Source organism: Patagioenas fasciata, chromosome 4 (genome assembly GCF_037038585.1).
Source record: "Patagioenas fasciata isolate bPatFas1 chromosome 4, bPatFas1.hap1, whole genome shotgun sequence".
Taxonomy (NCBI): Eukaryota; Metazoa; Chordata; class Aves; order Columbiformes; family Columbidae; genus Patagioenas; species Patagioenas fasciata.
The window spans coordinates 40,072,388-40,093,539 of record NC_092523.1 but is presented as its reverse complement, the minus strand read 5'-3'; the positions used below and the strand labels follow the sequence as shown (position 1 = coordinate 40,093,539).

The 21,152-nt window shown below is 35.8% G+C and overlaps 1 long non-coding RNA gene across 7 annotated transcripts; it reads right to left on the bottom strand.

The window, feature by feature from the left end:
* Window positions 1–378: 378 nt before the first annotated feature.
* Window positions 379–20,260, bottom strand: LOC139827916 (uncharacterized). 7 transcript variants are annotated; one of them, XR_011739053.1, is made up of 7 exons: window positions 20,222–20,260; window positions 16,802–16,980; window positions 12,126–12,342; window positions 9,074–9,255; window positions 5,230–5,313; window positions 4,773–4,844; window positions 379–600 (listed from the first exon to the last, which is right to left on the bottom strand). It is a non-coding gene; the product is annotated as an uncharacterized lncRNA (long non-coding RNA). The 7 variants fall into 7 exon arrangements; XR_011739054.1 differs by lacking the exon at window positions 379–600 and adding an exon at window positions 1,222–1,729; XR_011739051.1 differs by lacking the exon at window positions 379–600 and having other exon boundaries at window positions 2,547–4,844; window positions 5,230–5,391.
* Window positions 20,261–21,152: the final 892 nt, after the last annotated feature.

Here is a 21,152-nt window from a genome sequence, read left to right as displayed (position 1 = left end):
ATTTAGAATGTCTTTACTTGTTCTGGGCACTGGGGCTGTGAGAATTGCAGTCTTTGGAGATGCTGGGGCTGTGCAGCAGCTTTTGATAACAATGACTGTTTGTTAGGAGGGACCTGTACCTCTGAATCCCAGCTAAGAGCTGGCTGCCTCCAGACAGGAAGAAACTGGCTTCCCAGTGTTCCTCTAGGGGTGCTGCCTACCTTACAGCTCTTCTCATGTGATCTTCAATCCACTTTAAAGCAGTATTAGGAATTTTCATTCATACCAGCACAAACACGTATTCACTGAAGCAGTGGGAGCTCCGCACCTGTGCTACATCCCACTGCCTTTAAAGTCAGCATCACAAAGTAACCACACGGTACTCGAAAATTAGGTTCTGAGTAAGTCTTACAGTTATTTTTTTATTGAGCACATTATTGCTCCAAAATGATGGGGAGACATGATGAGCATGGATGGTTGTATATGTCTAAGTTAAAAAATCCCAACCAATAGAGAGTGAAATAAACCACATGTTATATCCTGAGCAACAGCCAACTAAATCACCTCTGATTATTCCTGACATCAGCCTCTGGGATTCCCTCTCTTCTCCTGAACCGTGTGCTGTAAGAAAAATTTACAAAATAAAAAAATTGCCAACTACTATTCAAATGATAAGTGGTGCATGCTAATTACATTTTATATGGTGATTAATTAAAAATAACCATGCAAATGTCTAATTTAAGAGTCACTCAATTCACTAAGTCTTGAGACACTGCCTAGCTGCCTTAGGCATTTGGTGGTTAGGCAATTTATTCAAGCTTTCAAAGTATTCTCAAAATGTGTAGGATAATGAAGGTTCTTGAAAATGTTCCAGATAACTTGGAATATATAAACAGAGGTTTCAGAACAGTAAAATAGCAGTGCATATATTTGCATTTTTGAGCCAAAGTACTCTGTGTATACATAAAAATAGACCAGAAAGGGAACAATAGAGATTCTAAATAATCTGAATATTTAGCTGCAGTGTATAGTGGACTATTTTGTAGATTGTCATTGACTGAAGAAAATTAAATATACTATTACTGATATCTGACTTTTTTTCTTTAAATAAGAAACTTTTGATACATATGGAGACAGGGCCTTTGCCTTATTTCCAAATAAATGTAATTGTATTAGGAGAGCTACATCATAACTGTGACTTCATTGAGGTGTAGTGAATTTTAATCAGTGGAATACGCATTTTACAGAACAGATTGTAATGGCCTAGTGGATGGAAGATAATATACAATGTGAGAAAGTGATGAAAAATAATTTACAGAAGTACGATTTACCATAGAAAAATAATGTTAATACTTGAATTGTTATTTTAGAATCCCACTCCATATTATTTTTTTGGTGGAATTTGTATTGAATTTGGTCAATAAATAACAAAACGAGTTAATATATGTCCAAGAAAATCTCTGCATTTAATTTCGTGTTTCTGCTTATCTAGGAAACAGTTCTGTAATGACTATTGCCATGATTCTTCTTAGACAAAATACTTGTGTTGTCTCTGTGTCATATAAGATAACATATGCTGTTCCACAGCATCATGCCCTCCAAACTTTTTAAAAATTTTGAATCTCTTTATCAGGTATCCAAATGTTTTCCACCGAGAACAATGAGTGTTGGATTATGAAAAATGGACTTAAAAGCTTTATCTGCGCTGGGGCAGCTTCATCCCAGTAAAGGAATAATTGTTACAGCCATCCTGAAAAAGAGAATGATGTTGTAAGGGTATTAACCAAACCATTCTGGGCCAGTCAAGAATTGTTTCACCTCTGACACTGTTCCAGTAAATCCTACATAAACAGCAAGTTCATCTGCAGGAATATTCTGGTATTAAACCAGAGGAAGTTCAGATCAATAAATGTAGAATGTGCTTGTTTTTCCATGCATTAGTGATGTTCCTACTGCTCTCCAGATATTTTGCCCAATTTTTCAAAAATTAATTCAGTAATAACAAATATTTTTCTGGGACTATTCTAGTTTACAGGAGGCTATAAATAAAGACATAAACTTCTTTGTCTGCAGACATTCCAACCTGCACACACTTCACAAAGATAAAAGTAAAATTGGTTATGGTATTAGTTATGATATTAAGTATTTCTCCAGGTTTTCTAAACAGCAATATTTCTTGCCACATACAGTGAAACCCACAACAGCTGAAATTACATAATGACACTATTCTCTAAAATTAGTCTTACACACAGAATAATTATTTGACTTTTTAATGTTTAAATAAAGTTTACTGTTTAAGTACTTCAGATAGGAGCTGCATAGAATCATGAGTAGTAGAGATGGAAAAACATGCACTGCTAGAGGTTTGGGTTTGTTTGGTTTTGTTTTTTTTTTAGTTATCCTTTGTTAATACAAAACTTGTTACTTGTTTTGTAAAAAAAAAAAAAAAAAATGCAGTATGCTTTTTATTTGTTTGTTTTCCCTAGTTCTAAATGACTCGGGTATTTCAAGTGATGGAATTACTTCTCACCGGTGACACCTGTTGTAGATGCAGCAACACTGGAATCTCTGTGTGTCTGCCAGACTCCCTCTTTGTGTGTCTAGAAATTGCTTGATGTCTGTTATTCTGATATTTTCCCCAAATTAAAACAACTTTTTTCTGTTTACTGATGACCAGCCAGTGGAGGTGTCTCTTGTAGTTCAATACTTTATTAGGTAATACTTCAAATACTGTACTAATTACAGATAATTATTTAATAAGTTCTGTCATCTCACGGTATTCTGTTTCCAAATGAAGATGCTTCTTAATTGAGGTAAGGTCCTGGGTTTTCATAAGGAGTACATTCAATCCATAATTACTTTAACTTTGAATAAGGTGCCCAAATACATGTTTGTAGCTTTCTTCAGATTTGCCAATAAGCTCAGGTCCAGTTTTTTGACTCCTAATGATCAAAACCTCAGTTTTCTGAAGTAGCTATTCCTTCCAGTATAAATTAACTATATAAAAATATCCTGAATCTTTACCCATAGCCCAACAATTCAGTGATTGCTTATTTCTCTGAGATGTTTGAATTAGAAATGAAATTAGAAAATTGATTTTTAAAAAAAAAAATCAAAATAATATGAAAGATGGAAAACATAATATGTATCTTTAGCAAAATTTTCTATTATTCTTCCATCTTTCAGTTAAATTCCCCCATGCTGAAAGTCCTCCAGATTGGTTTCATTATATTACTAGTCAGGATCAGATATGATCTTAGGTCATAATCAGTGACCATCAGTTGAATATCTCCAGTATGCAAAAGAGGTATACAATTCTAGAAATTTCCACTGTTTCTCTTTCCTTTTCTCCTGGTGTGTGGTGTGGGTTTTTGTGGGTTTTTTGGGATTTGGTTTGGTTTGGTTTTTCTTTTTTTTTTTCTTTTTTTTTTGGATACTTTCATTGCTGTGGTTTTATAAGTATGTTTTATTTTCACCTGGTATTCAGCAGATTGGCTCTCAGCATGGAAATTATTTCCTAGGAAGCTTGAAAAATCAATTAACTGTTTCTTTGAACCAACAGAATAAGGAATAGAGTTGCTGTTCGTGGCAGAGCACTGTGTATTCAGCAGTAATAAGGCCTGTTTCAGTTCGGTCACCAGCCCAAGAGATCTGGCTGGGAGCAGGAAGCCAACAGTGGCTCAAAAGCACCAATGTGTTGTCTTCCAACCCAACTCTCTTTGAGACAATGATGAAGTACAAGGCTTCTTAGGAAGGTGTGGTGCTGCTCTGAGACTCCTGCCCATACAGTCAAGAAGTCCACGACTTCCCTCTCCCATCCCACTCGAGCCCTGTAGCACCCAGTTCCACCCTTTACTGGTGGCCCCTCCAGGTGTGATTCCACTCCGGGCTCTCCATAGGCAAACCTGGGCAGGAGTCTGGCACATGATGGTTGTGTTGGGCAGATAGTAACTCCCTTTGTCCCGACATCTACACTTGTCTCCTGTGTGTGCACAACAGCTACATTTAGCCTGCAGAACAATATGATTCAACCAAGTTGCTAATTCTGGTGAGCCCTAAATAACACTGCTGATCAAATTGCTATTCAAATTGCCTGAATGTGACTAATTTTTTCCCTCTTCTCTTTTTTTTTTTTTTGTTGGTAAATTTAGAATTTGAATGAAATGGGAAATAGGATGTCTCACTGAGCTTGTTCTCCCTTTTCTTTCAGGGTATACAAATGTTACATATCCATTAACATATAGAGTGTAAACATAATAGGTGTGTATATTTCAGAACAATAATAATGGCTGCATATAAATCTTCATAGTACTTTCATTCCATACTTTATCCTCTGAATTATTTCTAAAGAATTTTGATAAAAAAAAAAAAAATCTTTACATAAAAATTCTGCAGGGAAAAATACCTGAACATTTTCTAAGATCATTTACCCTTTTTGCAGACCCAGTTACCATAACAACTTGAATTGTCGCTATAGTAATATTCTTTTATTATGAAACACAGCATTTTTGTACACAGAATATTTTCATAAGCATCTTGACCTTCAAAATTAAAGTTATTTAAAAATATTTTCTGGAAGGTGTTTCACAGGACAGTACACACAAGGGATAACTTTTAGAAAATTGAGGTTTGGTTTTAATTTAGAAAAAGTCAAAAAGCTTCTCTTCAGAAATAACTGATATCTTGCTCTTTACTATTCCCTTACACATATTTTTTACCCTCTTAATTCATTGGCTTATGAAAAATAGAAAAGATTAAAGAATTTTTTTTAAAAGCTTATCTTTGCTTCTCACATGTTTCTCTTCTCACATTTACAAGGTCATTAGTTACTTCAAAGCTGATCATTTCTATTTATGTGTAAGAACCTGAGGATCAAAAAAAATAAGATAATGCAGGTTTTTAGAAAATGCCTTCTGTTTCAAGCAAAAAGTAATAATATATACATAATAAATATAGTGAAATAATAATATGTAAATGTAATTCTATAAATTATATAGATTTATTATTACATGTATTGTATCATTTGTGTAATATGAATAGTTTTCCCTTTCTTATGCAGCCTACTATTATTAAAGAAATACCTAAATTTTCTGTAAAATGAATCTATTCTTCTGCCCCCCAAACAATATATTGAAAGGACATCATATTTTACTACCAGCTTCTGTAGCTTCTGTTTATTTCTCCCTTTGCAGTTCTGTCTTTGTTTTGGTTTTTTGTTTGTTTGTTTCCTTTTGTGGAATGTCATCTTACTTTTGTTGTATAATGAGAAGCTGGTTCCCAGCTCTTACTCTGGGTCTCCAATGACAGAAGACAGTCGATCCCCAGCACTGTATTCTGAAGAGAGATGGAGCAAAGGAATCAAAGTTGAAAGTTAAGCTCTCTAGAGCAAGCTGTTGCTTTAAAAACAAACACCTGAAACAACAGAATTGAAGTTTTCAGAGAGATGCTACTCTTAAGGAAGATATTTAAAAAAAAAAAAAACAAAAAAAAAAAAACAGACAGACATCAACATTGGTCTCTATCAGAATCCTAATGTTTGTTTAAAAAAATTGGATTAGGTGGTTGATAGTGTGAGTTAGACATTTTAACTTAATCAGGCCTGATTGTAATTATGATATCTATTGTTAGAATCATCTTCCCCCCCCCCCCCCCCCCCCGCAGTGTGTCCTGCCTGAGGGCAACATGCTTTGAAGGTGCTGTCCTGGGAGGTGAAGATGTGTAGTGGAGAAATTGTTTCCCCCCATTTTGTAAGTGACACTGTAGTGCACAGGCTCTGTGCAAGATGGTTTAGCAATAGCATTATGGCTATTCCAAAAACAAGAGATTGCTACCAGTTCCTTTTGTTGCAAATCCCATCCTTTAAAATATAAAAAGCAAAATTTAAGAACCTCGAATTGAGCTCTTTGGGGGATTTACTGGAATAACGTGTGTTTTGTGGTTTTTAAACAGGCTAAACATAAATGCTGAGCATTGAAATTTTTTTTCCAGAACTAGGACATAAGTAAGAAACTCTAAGATCAAAAACTTCTTTAGGAGACAGCCTAATTAAACTGTGTTATACGATGGTATTTGAGTAGATTTTAGTGCTTGCAATTTTGTGCTTGGACTGCTGGAAAGCCCCAGCCAAGTCCTGATTCAGATGTCAGCGTAGTGTTAGTGATATAGTTTCTGCAGTTGTACTAGGTGTTGGTGAATGTGATTTTTTCTCTGTGACATCACATAGAGACTCTAGAATATCTTTGTCCTGACATAAAAAGTGCTCAACATGTGCAGTTTCTCAATATTGAAGTTTTCTGGTACTGAGCATCTTGGCAGATGACACTTTCTGCTTCAGCACAGCCAAAGTTATATCCTCCATAATGAAGCCACTAAAGTAATTCACTTATTTCTTGTTCATATGAAACGTTTTTTGTTGGATTTTGTGTAGAAGACCAAAATCACTAATCAGACACTCTTCATTTAAGCAATTTTACACTTCTCTAATTACTAATGTGTTGACCTATGCATATGTAACAATGCTGGAGGTTATATTTTAATGCATTTTAATGCCATAATTTCAGAATCTAGAAGAGAGTTCATTTTTTAGAAAGAAGGTCTACGAGGCATATATGCTATGAAGAATTTCCAAATTATATTCAGTTATTTTCTGTTCACACATTTGGCATTTTGTGGATTTTTTTCATACTGAACAGCCTTTTAAAACATAATCACACTTTCAGCAATCGCAACAATAAAACACCAAAATTACTTTTAGTACTGCTTTTCACTATTTTTCATTTTCATCCCGCCATCATTATCTCATTTCTCATTACTGTCTAGCTTGACACTATATAAATGTCTTAAAGAGAAAGAGTGCTAGATATTGAGGTGCTGGAGTGAGTTCAGAGAAGGGCAATGAAGCTGGTAAGGGGCCTGGAGCACAAGTCTGCTGAGGAGCAGCTGAGGGAACTGGGTCTGTTCAGCCTGGAGAAAAAGAGGCTGAGGGGAGACCTTATCGCTGTCTACAGCTACCTGAAAGGTGGTTGTAGCATGGAGGGTGTTGTCCTATCACTTGCTATTTGGGAGAAGAGACCAGGAGGAAATGGCCTCAAGTTGCACCAGGGGCAGTTCAGACTGGATATTAGGAAAAATGTCTTCATGAAAGGATTGTCAGGCATTGGAACAGGCTGCCCAGGGAAGTGGTGGAGTCACCATCCCTGGAGGTGTTTAAGATACTTAGATGAGGTTCTCAGGGACATGGTTTAGGGGTGGAGTTGGTAGTGTTAGTCTAACAGTTGGACTTGATTTTAAAGGTCTTTTCCAATCAAAATGATTCAATGATTATAAGTAGGTGTGATACCATTTTTATTCCTAATATTTATCTCTACAAGAGTATATATATTGTATAAACACTGATTGTATGTGTGTATAACATGTTATTAGTTATAAATCTCTAGTGATTTTTTTGTGCACATACACTACCGTTGTCTATATAACATTCTATTTCTGTATAATACCATAGACAAACTGCAGGAGCAGTACTGCAGTCTCAAATTTATGGTTGCAACATAGAGGCTCTGAAGTGATTACCCTGATAGGTCTTCGTTTTAATAATGTGAAAATTTATCTTCTACATGTTGAGAGCAAAAGTTCAGCAGTAGTTCTTCTAATAGCTTTTCTGATAAGTTGTTATTATGTAGGGAAGGTATTAAGTCTTTGGTTTAATGTTTGCATTAGAGGGTATACTACGTTCAACAAGGGTTTAAATAGTGTATTTCAGTAAAATATTTTTATGCCTTGAAATGGCCAGGATCCTATTCAGTGACAGTTACTCATCTCTGGAAATATTTCATTTTTGTTAGTAGAAAGAATAAGGGAGTTCTTGCAAGAACAAAAAATAATTTGGATTTAACTCTGGTTTTCCTTTATCCTAGTTCTTAATAATGGGAAAAATGATGTCACCTCTACGAGATCAAAATTTGATACTAACATTAAGTCTGTCCAGAACTCTGTTTTACTCGAATTATGTTTTGTGCATGAGGTGTTAGAGTACAAGACTGTGTTTATGATGCTGCAGGTAGAAATTTGGGTGCAGGAGCCTAAAAGCACTCCTGCTTGCAGAAACCAAGTGGGGGTATATCCAACCCAAGCCACTGTATGTTTCTTCTGCCCCTGCCGCAATGTCAAATGACCAATGTCATGCAGAATAATCTGGGAGCATGGAAGGGTTCCAGGACTGTGTTTGCGAAGGCCAGTAAGATCTGTAAGTCAGCCTGCGCTCAGGTTAGAGCAAAGTGGCTGCTCCGTGCAAACCCGGATGTCATTCAGCTACTAATACAGGTGCCTCGAGCAGGGGTTAGGAAAAAGGCTGTGCTGTAACCTTCTGCTTAACACACATCACTCTGAAATTGTAATGTTAAAGAGGCCCAGGGAACATGGGGACTGAGAGCTTAATGGGTGTAGTGAACATTCATGAGAGAAAGAAGATGGACTTGATCTTCAAGTGTTGTCATCTGTTTATTTCCTTAACAAGGTTTTTACAGAAGACTCTTCTGCATTTCTCCTATTCTCCTCCTGCTTCTTGTTTTGCACTAGAGATATCATAGTGATGCTGTTTGCAAGTCTGTGCTGTACTTTGCATCTGAGATGCTAAAACTGCTAATTAATGAGCTTTCTTTCCAGCCCCACCCCCCTCTTCATTTGTAAGCATTCTGTAAGACTGCCAGAAGAGTCCTTGTCATGCAGTTCTTGTCAAATGGGCACGTTAAGAGTAAGCTTGTATTTTCAGGGTCAGTTTGAATAACTGGTTTTTTGTTGTTTGTTATTTGGTTTTTTTTTTTCTTTCCACTTTGTTATGCACTTTCTAAACACAGTCAAGGAATTTTTTTAGGTCTTGTTTTGCTCTCTTATCATGCCCATTCACAGGTTTTAATGAAAAGCCTACTTATCAGTATTCTGTATGATTAACCATTCTTTACATTCTTTTAAGTGTGAAGGGAAAGATATGCAATCATGTTGGGCTTCATAGTTAATTATAGGATTTTTCTACAAATAAAACCAAGTGGTTGCACCAAAATAAGTTCTAAATCATCAAGTCACAAAAACGTTGTTTTACCTTTCAGTGGTATTGGAACAGGAGACCCAGAGCACTAAATTTAGTGCCATAACGTTCTACTCAGACTTCTGAATTTAAGAACATGGTCCGTTAGTGTTTGAACCTCAGTATCAGGATCAGTAGTGCGAAGGCAATAGCTGGTTCCAGCCTCCTCAGAAAGACCTACCACTCACCCAGGTGGTCTGTGGAACAAAAGAATATATCTCATCACATTAGAAAATGTTATAGTTGTGATAGTCTTGGGGGTTTGGTGACAAAACTACGTATGATTTAGTAAAATAGACATTATGTTGATTTCTCCTCCTTCTTCTGCTGGACGGTATTGAAATCTCAGGTTTTAACAGCATGGAATTAATTTTGTGTACTAAACTGTAAGAGTGAAATTCTAGTAATCTGAAACCTAGTTAAGATAAGCATATGCCACTTTTCATTCAAAATTCAGCAATGTCTAGGCCTGTCCTTTACATGATTTTCTTTAATGTTAGCACAGGTGGGACTACCTGGAAATTTAGAACATAATGTATCTGGTTTCCCTGCAGATATTTTGCTGTCATGAGTCAGAACCATAGCTTTACAGCCTTTTTTTTTTTCCTCCACCTATTAGCAATAATCCAAATGGAGCTATAACAATATCATATAGCTTTTGCCAGTCAGGAGATCAGGTGGTAAAATATCTACCAATAACTTCTCTAGCGAGACAAGCTTCATGCAACTTAAATAAACCATATTTTTTTATGAATTTAGCTACCATAGATTTTTTGTGTGTGCTCTGAAATGAAATATTTACATAAGTCTGAACACATTTTGTTTCAGTTCTCTGAAAAACCTGATTGCAATATTAAACTAATAACTTGAGCACTTGCATATTATAAAATTCCCATCACCAAGGACAAATTAGGGCTAGTAGGTAGATTATACTTTAAATTAATGATATTTTAGAAATAAAAACATAGGACTGTTGTAAATAATAAAATGAATCATCTATCAGTCTTATGGCAGTCTAAAGAGAAGAGTTGTTCCTGTTACTGTCACACTTGTTTTGTAATATGAAAACAAACAAGCCAAGCCAGAAGGAAAGAAATTCTGTTTCCCATGTAATAGTGCCCATCAGTGGCTAAATAAAGATCATCTGAAGTTAAAATGATGGAGGAGAACTGCTAAATGCTTAATAGTTATATAGAAGACCTTCAGTCATTTAAAGCAACCCTTTAAGGGGTTAATCTCAAACAACACGAGCTTGCCTTTGATTTCGGAAGGCAGAGGATATTTGGAAAAGGTGAAAAGTCTTAAAATGCTTATAAAGAATCAGTGACAAATTAGTTTGTAGTTTTAAGGGATGCCTTAGAGGTACGGTCATTGTGAAAAGGGAATGAGAGTTACCTTTGTAGCGTTGATACACAAGGAAGAATTCATAGTAAAATATTATTGAAATTTTTGAAGATCCTTGGATAATACTAAGTTGGAAAGGGAAATATAATAATAAGAACTTTATACAAATAAACTCGCCGTTTCTCCTGACTCTCACATCCTTGATTCCTAATGATTCCTAGCACAGTAAAATATAAGTAACGACAGCTCAATTTCATGCTCTTCAGCAGCAGTAGCTGAGTCTTGCTCACAAATGAGAACGCTTGAAGTCCAAATTGTTCCAAAGTTCCCCCACAACAGCAATTGTGCATTTGCATTGCTGCTCATGTTTTCTGTTTAGATAACAGCAGAACCAACATCCCATTCAGTGCCTTCTGAAGCGCAAATGCGTTGTTTTTAAAAGATTCATGGTTCTGCAAAGCAGTAACATATATAATTAAGAAGCCTGTGTTCCCACATTTAACCTGATTCAGTGCACTACACTTAGAAATGTAAAATAATATAAAATTTGGCATTCTAGCTCCATTCTAATATGAACCAAAAGCAATTTTGTTATAGAGCCTACAATGAAGTAGAATGAAAGCAAGACCAGAATTAGTTTCATATAGTTAGAAACAAAGGCACCTTTTCATCAGATAAGATAGAGGTCAAATTATGGACAGCAGTGATACAATTGTTGGGTCTGGAAGAATTAGGAAGAGTATCACAAAAGGAAGGCTATGGGTAATGGCAGTGTTTACAATGGGTGCTTGCAAGGTAATGGAGCCTGCAATGGTTAGCATGGCAATAAGCTAAAGCTAAGCCATTATATTCAAAATATTAATAGTATGGAACTGTAACCAGCAGTTAGCTATAAATTCTAAGATTACTGCACAGAGGTGTCTGAATAGCTGTTTCTTGTTTAACCATAACCAATACACAACACAAACGCACGAGAGACCATCAAGGGCAACCATAATTTTTCATTCTCTTTGTATTTTGTTTGATTAGTGTGGGACATGTGTTTTATTTCCCCATTAATGCTTTCTTTTTCCCCACTAAGACTATGAATATATCTAAACTGGCTCTGCTTATGTTTGAAACCAGGAACTGTAAAGGAATACAAATATGGTGTGTTATGTATGTATGGTGTGGTATGGCATGTAGAAGTTCACCATATTCCATCCAAGAGATGTCATTGAAATGTTGGTTATAACAATTTCTTATGAAACTTGTACTAATCTTTTTTTCTTTTTGTAGCTTTTCATCTCTGAGACTGTTTTAGTGGTAAGTAAGTAATTCTAACATTGTGAAAAATAGCTTGTGTAACACATTTCAGAGCAGGACATGTATGTGGGAAGAAAAGAAGGGGGGAACTGCCATGTGCAAAACTAGGATGCAGCAAGTAAAACACACAGTTATCATAGGAGAACAAGATCTCTACACAAATTGTAGTTACTAGAAATTTGGGGTTGGTAAACATGCAGAGACAATTCTTAGCTAGTTCCAGAAACTGGGGGAAACTAGCGTATTTCTAAGCAACAATTCTTTAATAATGTATCTTGAGTAAACTGCCACAAATTACAAAATAGTATGTTATACAGTAATACAAAGATATTGGGAAGATTTAAAAAAAAAAAAAAAAACAAACAAACAAACAAAAAAAACCCAACCACAACCCTCCCTTTATAAAAGGTTTTCTTACTTTATGTGGGTGAACTTATAATCCTGAAGACATAGGGTATTCTTTTCCCCTTTACTCAGCACCGGTAAAACACATCTGGAGTGTCTAGGTCTGGGCTCCTCACTACAAGGGAGACATGGACATACTGGAGCCAGTCCAGTCAAAGGCCACAAAGATGATTGAGGGTTTGGAGCACATTTCATATAAGGAAGGGCTGAGAGAGCTGGGACTGTTCAGCCTGGAGAAAAGAAAGCTCAGGTTTATCCATGTGTACGAATACCTGATGGCAGGGAGGGGAAGGAAGTAAAGGCAACAGATGGTATTTACTATTGCTGTTTTTTTATGGGTGCCTCTAATGGATGTCACACAAAAAAATTAGGGATCTTGGTAGCTGTAGGCAGCTCCAGTTAAATAATTACAAGTAGTGTAAAGGTTATCATATCTGATTAGATTAGGAATAAGAGAAAATACTGCTATGGTTAGGTTAGTGAAAATTAAAAGGCAGAGTTCAGGAGCTTTCTTCTCTGTAAGGAAATGTGCCATGATAAAGAAACAAATTTTGCCTGGCTTCTTCTACTCCTGAAATCAGAGATTAGAGTGGACATCGTCTCACAAATTGAATACCTATTGATGTCTAGCATCTCTATAGTAACCACTATACTAATAATATTGGGGAAGACTTTGAAGAGGCTTTTATAATGGTAATTGTGATATAAATGTCTGCAGAAACTGAAAATATCACTGGATCTCTGATAATAAACACAATTAGCAAGAAGTCCAGAAAATTGCACTGTATAGTTGCTACTCCCTGGAGAAGGTATATTCCCTCCATGACTCTGCTAGATTATAGTTTCTGTCTGGAAACTTCAGGCCAATTTAATGGACATTGAATAAAATCTGTGTTTTACAGGGCTTTTTTTTTTTTTTATTAGCAGCCATCATTAGTACTTTTCACACAAGAATTACTTGAGTATCTTGCATGTTTCCTGAATTCATAGTGTAGCTTCTTGACCCAGCAACTACGATTCATTTGCATCATATTACACAGAGTAAGGCTATATTGTGCTACGCCTTGTTACAGGACATTATTTTGAGTTCTCAGCAAGATGCAATATTTAAACAGTAACATTCAGACTATTTTCTCAGTGTAAAACAGCTCACACTTTTATGTTGTTTTCTTGAGACTGTAGGTTTGTGTAGCAATTCCCAATTCATGGAGCATGTTTTCAGCTGAAATGTGCTGATTTAAGGAGGAATGGCATATGAACGCTTTTGTATGTCAGCTATTTGACTGGTGGAGCGCTTTCAGATCATTAGTCTTTGCTGACAGAAAGGTAAAGTTTACATCAATGTAAAAGTTTACAAGAAAGAATTGTGACAAGGCAGGTTGATTCACGTAGTGTTGCTTCAGCATTCTTACTAAGTGAAAATCTTCCTAAAAGATATGATAATCTCTCAATGCTTTTGCTGACACATAATGAAACTTTGGAAGTCCATGGAAATACCCATACAATGACCTAGTAATCTTTCAGTTTATTGGTTGAGGAGAATGTATGTTGAGGTTAACTTGGTGGTAAGCTGAGAAATTGAAAGACCAGACTGGAATGATGCTGCAGTCTCTAAGAATCTGATACATAGCAGGATTAAAATTAGATAAAATAATTTGTAATATGATATTTAGTGATTGCTATACCTGTCAGCATTTACTTATCATGTAACACAGAAGGTGCTTTTTTACCATAGCCCAAAGGAAAAACTCTTGAATATGACTTGCTAAAATTGACCTTTACTCACACATTGTGACTTTTACATGGCAGTATTATGATAAACTGACTCTAGCTTCAGATTTATTATTCAACCCTGACCTTTGGTTATATTAGAATATTGCTTTCAACCTGACTAAATAATAATGTCTCTGTGAATGTAAGGAACTGGCAGATCCGAGATGTCAATTGCCAGCTCAATTTTCCTTTCACCTGAGAGTACAGCATGTCACAGTGCTTTATTGATCTAAGAGCCATTAGAGTTCAGTGTTATAACTCTTCCGTTTTCCACACAGTGCAGCACAGTGCACTGTAAAAGAGATGAAGAATGAACTGGAGCATGACTCCAGTCAAGACTGGTCAAAGTTTGGAACGTCTGTTTCATCAGAAAAAAGTATAATTATTTTGAAATTATTTTCTTCCCTAAGTTGGAATGTGCAGCCAAAATATCTTAGGAAAGATATTTTAAAAGATCCTTCCAAAAGTATTCTTGCATAGTATTTTTAGTATATTCTGGAAACAAACTGATTTTGGTATTTAAGTGGTTAGTTTTGATGTAACTGGAGGACTTTGAATGAGTGCATTGCTGCAACTACATTACATTCCTTTTGAGTACAGTATAGTAAAATATTTTGATTTCATGACTGAATATAGTATTCACAATTAAGGACATGATTTTATTGCAAAGAAACTTCTTGAGAGCTGTTTTTCTGAAATGTCAGTTATGTTGATAAATTTTGCTCATATGTTTTGATCTAATAAAATCAGTATCCAGTGACATAAACTGTTTAGGGTGCTTGGAAAGTTTTCAGTCAGCTGTAAACTAGAGGGTAGCCTCCTTGTCACTTTTGCTCATCACGCTTCAGAAGACTGACTGTATTTCTATGTAGGAATGTCTTTCAAGTAGTACAGCATCTTCAGGTGCCTTTGCTTTTCAGATACGGACTGAAATCAGCAAGATTTTTACTTTAGAAAGGACTAAGATTATAATACCATAGAAACTTGCATTATTAAAATAATAATTATTTTTTTTAACATCTACATAAAGATTAAAGAGTTTGGCCTATTATTATTATTATTATTATTGAGTTATTAGTGCCAGGATTCTTCTGAATACTGAGCCACATGTCTGCTAGCATCCCAGCCTTAGCCAGCTTTTAATTATGTTCATAAACCCGTCGGTTTTTATTGAGTCTTAAAACAGCTTTTCATATGCTTCTGTCTCCTGTGCTGCCATGTGGACGAATAGAAAAAGCAGCTTATTTTTCCTTTTTATGAGGCTGTGTAACTTTTATAATTTAACGTTTTAATATTTAATATGCTGATTAAACTATGTTGTTGCTATCCAAATTATTTTTAAGGTATTTGTATGGACTAAAAGCAAAAGTGACTAAGTAGGTAGGTATCTATATATCTAAATAGAGATACTTCAACACGGCATTTTCTAGTAGACACATTGTTGAATGCTTTTATTCTTTCAACGGCATTTAATTAGTAGTGGAAAAAGAAGGTATAATTTCTCCATAGATTAGCAGTGTATAGTTTTGTGGTTTAATATGTCCTTCAAACTAAATACATATTGGTGGGGTTTTTTTTTTGTGGTGCTGGTTTTTTGTTTTGGTTTGGTTTTTTTTTATAATTTATGCAGCTTTGTGTTATTAAATGTACGTTTTTTCCTTCCTTAGTCATGGTGGATAGAAACCAGATCAACTTAGTAATGGAGGTGATAAGTGAAATAAAAAACATTGATATTGTCTTACAAATAGCAGTGTCTTTCAAATTCCCATTTGTTAAAACCAAATTTTGTGATTATTATACTTGAAGATATACTTGGGTACTGTACATAGTTGTTTACACTTTTAAACTTCATCTTTAAAATTCAATGGTAGCCTTTTCACCATCACAAAGAGGCCTCCAGTCATCTCTCTTGAAAGTCAGAACTGTTTACATCAGATACAGGATTTCACTACCTTGTTGGCAGCAGCAAGGTTACCTTTAAAATGCTCATGTTAAGGTAAAGATGCTTTCAGGAAACAAATTCAGTATGTGATGCTTTGAAAGCAGCCATCAGTCAGCAAAATGGTTGTAGAAAAAGATTCCACCAACTATTCCTCATTTCATTTGACTGATTGATCTGATAAGGCCAGTACAGCAGAAGCAGTTTGTTATTCTAAGCACTCTAAACTTAATCTCACTTAAGGGGAAAGAGAGAAAGGAAAAAAAAAATCAATTGTCATTTTCAGCTTTTTAGAAGACTTCGCATCTTATTTTACAAAACAAATACTTTTTGCCTATTATGATGGAGGAAATAAAAATGCAGCTTCTGTCTAGAAATTACTGCTTATCTTATTGCTGTTTTATGAACATTTCTTCCCCCTGACTGAGAACACAGTTTAATTGCTCAATAAAATTGTAAGGTTTTAAGACAGAAAACCTACTATAAAATTAAATGAGATATAAAAAATGTATGCTAAACAATGTGTCAGTTCATTACACCGGTGCTGGTGGTTTTGAGAGCTGAGAATTAGAGGGTCAGATTCATTAAAACTATATTGATGTCACTTGAGGCAGTGTTTTGTCCTAAATTTACAGAGTACTCAAATTCAGCAAAACACCAAAACAAATATTTTGTGGAACTGATCACTAGTGAGGATGTGAGGTCTTTATTCACAGATAACCCCATCTTCCCAAATAAAAGAGAGACAGATTGCAACATTTTGTTGTTCAGGGGGTTTGGGCTCTGTGACATTTTATCTATGAATTTCATTTACTGGGCAGTGACAAGGTAGACAAACAGAATTCTCCATGCCTGCCCACTATAAAAAAATGATGAAAAAAGACAGTAAAGCCTAGGTTTTAAAGCTTCTCAGAAGGGGGTGTTGGAGATGCACCACAGGGGAAGGATTTTTGCCTGTAGTGTTCTTACAGACTTACAGATTTGGCAACAAAGCCAGCACCTGACAGTTCGATGTGTTGGCACTCCGCAAAATCTCCTGTCAGCCACTGCATTCACCTCCATGAGGTGTTTGTTATTTCTGTGCTGGGAGAAATGTTCCAGCTTCTTTAACCTTCAAACCATCACCGGGGCACTTTTTCATACCAACTTTGGCACCCTGTCAAAACAAAAGCAGAGTTTGTCAGGGGTTGTTTCCAGACAGATGGGACTGATGTCTGGCCGGGGTTTTCACTTTGTTCTGCTTGTGCAGGAGATGGGCACCCCTGGCACAGGTGGGACCGGGGTGGCAGGAGGCCAGTCCCCCAGCCAGGGTGTCAGGGAGCAGCAGCGGTGGAGAGATCAGTGATGAGACAGTTTGAGGTCAAGTGGAGGTTTCCAGTTCCATTTTGATATAAAATCAGAAAAGTTGAGAGTGATTGGGTTTTTTTTTTAAATTGCTTATACTGAAGCAAAATTCAGAGGGTCTATAAGCCAATGTGATATTAAATTTAAATTGTGAATCTCTCCAGAATACTGACCAAGATTAAAGCATATTGATGAAATATTATGGCCATTTTTACACAATATTTGTGTTCAGGTCTTTATATATATTCCATTATCTGTTAAACCCTTGCATCACTACAGAGCCTAAAATAACTTTCTTCTAAAGCTGAAACCAATCAGACTTCATTATAATGAAAATAGCATATTTTATTCTTCATTATTTTTTTGTTTCACCGTTAACCTTTGTACCTCGTATCTTTCCATCTGCTGCTTATCTTTGTTCTACAGGCTGGAGAAGAAAGAATTCTATACTAGTAAGCTGGAACTGAGCAACAAGGTGAATCCACTGGCCATACCCTCATCTTCTACCATGGAGGCAGGACTTTTTCTTGCAGGTTGCACTCCTGACACTCAGGCGTGCTTGTTGTCAGAGAAGTGCAAACCTTTATAGGAATATGCTAACAGAATTGCTGAATGTCTCACAATTCTTATAACCTGTTTTTAAATTTAGATTCCATTCTGTTGATATTTCATGGATTTGTGCGTTTCCTCCTTGATGAATGGTTACATCATAACAACACAACATGTTTTACCACACTGCTGAGCAAAAGGTCATACAAATCTTGAGTCACTGACCACTTCAGCATGAATCATCTACCAACAGGGAACAATTCTCTGGACCTTGGTTACCCCATTTGACACCTCTGCTTTTTGGAGATTGTCTGTTTCCAGACGCTCTCTGAATATTTGCAGTGATGAAAATAAATGCATGAAGCATGCGGAAAGATGTCTCTTGTAGAAAATGGAGAAAGAGAGAAAGATTCAACTCAGAAAAGCCTTGGACAATGGTACCTATTGATCTTTCTCCACAGAAAGAGAAATATTAGATACTATTTCATACATTGCAAGCTTGTAAAACACAGGTAGAGATAGGCTAACGTACGTTCCTCTAACGTACCTTTCATTCTTAAGAGAAAAGAAAGAACATATCTTTTAATTTACACTTTTTGGAAACAGTGGCTTTGAAATAATCCATTAACACACTAAAAGTAATGACCTAGTGTTGCAGCTCCTGAGCAGAGAAATCCTGTTGATTTACATGGCAGTTCTCAGATTACAGTTGAAAAAAATTTCATTTTGGATTGATCCTGATGCATTTTCTCCTTGTAAATGTTTCATTTTATGTACAAAAAGGCAATGATATTCATTCTTACAGCTACTTCTTGTAGCATGTCACAATCTTTCTTGCTTTGTTCTAGAATATAATACCTTTCATTAAAAACAAAGTCCAAATGTCCACACACTAAATATTACAAACATCTTGTGAAAATTAAAACTATTATAGCCATTTTAATGTTGTTTTGTTTATATGTTTCATTGTCTGTTATACCCTTGCATCGTTAAAGCATCTAAATTAACAGCCAAATCTTTTCCCTCTCTCAAACAGTTGTTGGACCAGGGCCTTTTGATAGTTCTTAATATTGGTTACCTAAAAAGACACATTTTACAACTGCCACTGAAATTGCAGCCAGATGTTTAATCTCACTTACTTTTCTACGTTATTTTTACCTATTTTTGTGAGCCAAGTGAGTAAAATATTTATTAGTGCTATAACACGTGCGGTTGTACTGCAGGTGTCTGAGTAAGAAATACATGCCTTCCTGCATAGAACCTTAATTGAGAAATGCCCTGTGATTCTCTGAATAAATTCATCATTCAGAATTGCAAATGTTTCCTACATAATGTTTGAATACCTCAGTGTTCTACCAAAGAACTCTTTCAGCCACTTTGGTATTCCTAAGACTTTTTATTGTTTAACACACCTGGAAAACTTCACTGCAAGTGGTCAAGGTTGTGACTTAAAGCATCATGGGAATTAACAACTTCTATTCTGATAAAATTATAGGGTAAGTAATGCACTCATTAATTTTGAATGAATATGGCAAATTTTGAAATTAATTGACACTGATTCTTCCACTGATTCATTTTCCGAAGCAGCCTCAGTACTCACTCTGAAGCAATTTTTAATGCATTTTGGTACATAAATTATAAATACATATTTTGATATTTTATTTCATTTGAGAAAGCCACGACCACCAATCAGAAAAAAAAAAAAAACACACAAAAAAACCCAAAAAAAACCCCTACTGCTCTTCATGGCATGTAGGGCTCAGCAGACAGAATTGGACAAAACCTTTTTTATTTTCCTCTGAGAAGACAACTTACTCGGTGAATGAAGCAGGCAAACTGCCCAACTTTATCCTAGAGCACAGAGAGAGATAATTCTTTGTTCTTGGTTGTTGTTTTTCCTGTAATTAGAATATATTTTTCAATCATCCTGGATGCATTCAAGTTGTAACTGGCTTGGGATACATGTAGCCAATTACTGTATTGCTAGTTTATACTGGAAGCTTTATGAGCCGTTCTGTATCGTGATTTGTTAAAAGAAGAGAAACCAACATAAAAATCAAGCTAAAAGGTACAAAAAGCATTTCTGCTTTGGTTTTCCTATTTACGAAGCACTGAACTGTAGAGAAGTCTAATGATAGCTTGTATTAATTTCAACGAACTTGAAAATCTTGCTGACTAGTTTAACATTTAGGTGCTTTTTCATTCTGTTTCTCATCAACCTTTAGCTTTCTGCTGGAGGCACCACATTTGTTATGTTAGTGTAAACAGATAATTACAAACAGTGGTAAAATGAACCACCACCACTGGTAAAGCTAAGGAGGCTTTTAAAAGCTTCATCCCACTCAGCTACAAAAACAAAACAAACCAAAAACCTGGTTTGTGAACATACCAGTTTTATTAACACACACCCCTTTTTTTGTGTTGCTTGTTAAATAGCTTCAATTCTGTTAGAAAATATTTTGTTTCCTAAAACTAGCATTTTCTGGCTTTTGCTTTCTACTTACCCATGAACAGAGGAATTTGCCTTCAGAAACTACCCAGGGGATTTGAAAAAAAAAAAAAAAAAGTTATGCCTCTTTTCAGCGATTGGTCTTTAACTAAAGGTTAAACTGTATGGCAGCTGAAACCCTGGTGATCCCGAGTTGTCTGTTGGAGGTGATCTTTGGCCTTTTGTAAGCAGAGCTTTATTTTGCAAGGGCACAGGGGACATGTCATAGGGGAGATAGGGTGTAACGCCTGATGTGTTGTACAGGAGAGCTGAAGAACAAAATACTGAAGAGGAAATGAGTATTAAGAGAATAGCACAGGGCACAGCAAGTCCCTCTTCAGTTAAGTTTAGGAAACTAAAAAAAGAAAGCAACACTGGTGGTTCATTTGGATCCCTAACCCACAGCTGCATCTCCTAATGCCGCTTCAGAATTTGCTTATGTCTGTATTTATGTCATGTAAACACTACAGCTCTTAATGCCGCCTTTGGCCTTTTTTCTGTATTCCATTATTCTGTGTGACATTAATCCTGGGAGCAGACATTGGGCATAGGATTGCATGAGAGTCAATGAAGTTGTCAAATTAAAATCTAAATGGGACATGGAATATGTGCTGGCCCTTTTCCAAGGATGAATTTCACCTTTTTCTGCATGAATTTCTGATTCCTCTTCTTCCTTTCTGCGAGTTCTTCTATTTCTGTTAAGGAGTCCTTGAGCTCTTTAAAATGAATATGTATTTTAGTCCTTTATTAAAGAATGTGAGAAGAATATTAAAAACGCAGTAATGCCTTTCCATTCTTATATCATAGTGAGACAGATGAGGGGAAAAAGATGGAAAAACAAATAGACTGGCACTTCATAATACATATTTGTAAATAACATCCTTAAAATCATGTAGTTTTTTTTCCCCTTGTCCTGTTTCAGTAGCAGCATATGCCTTAAGGGGACA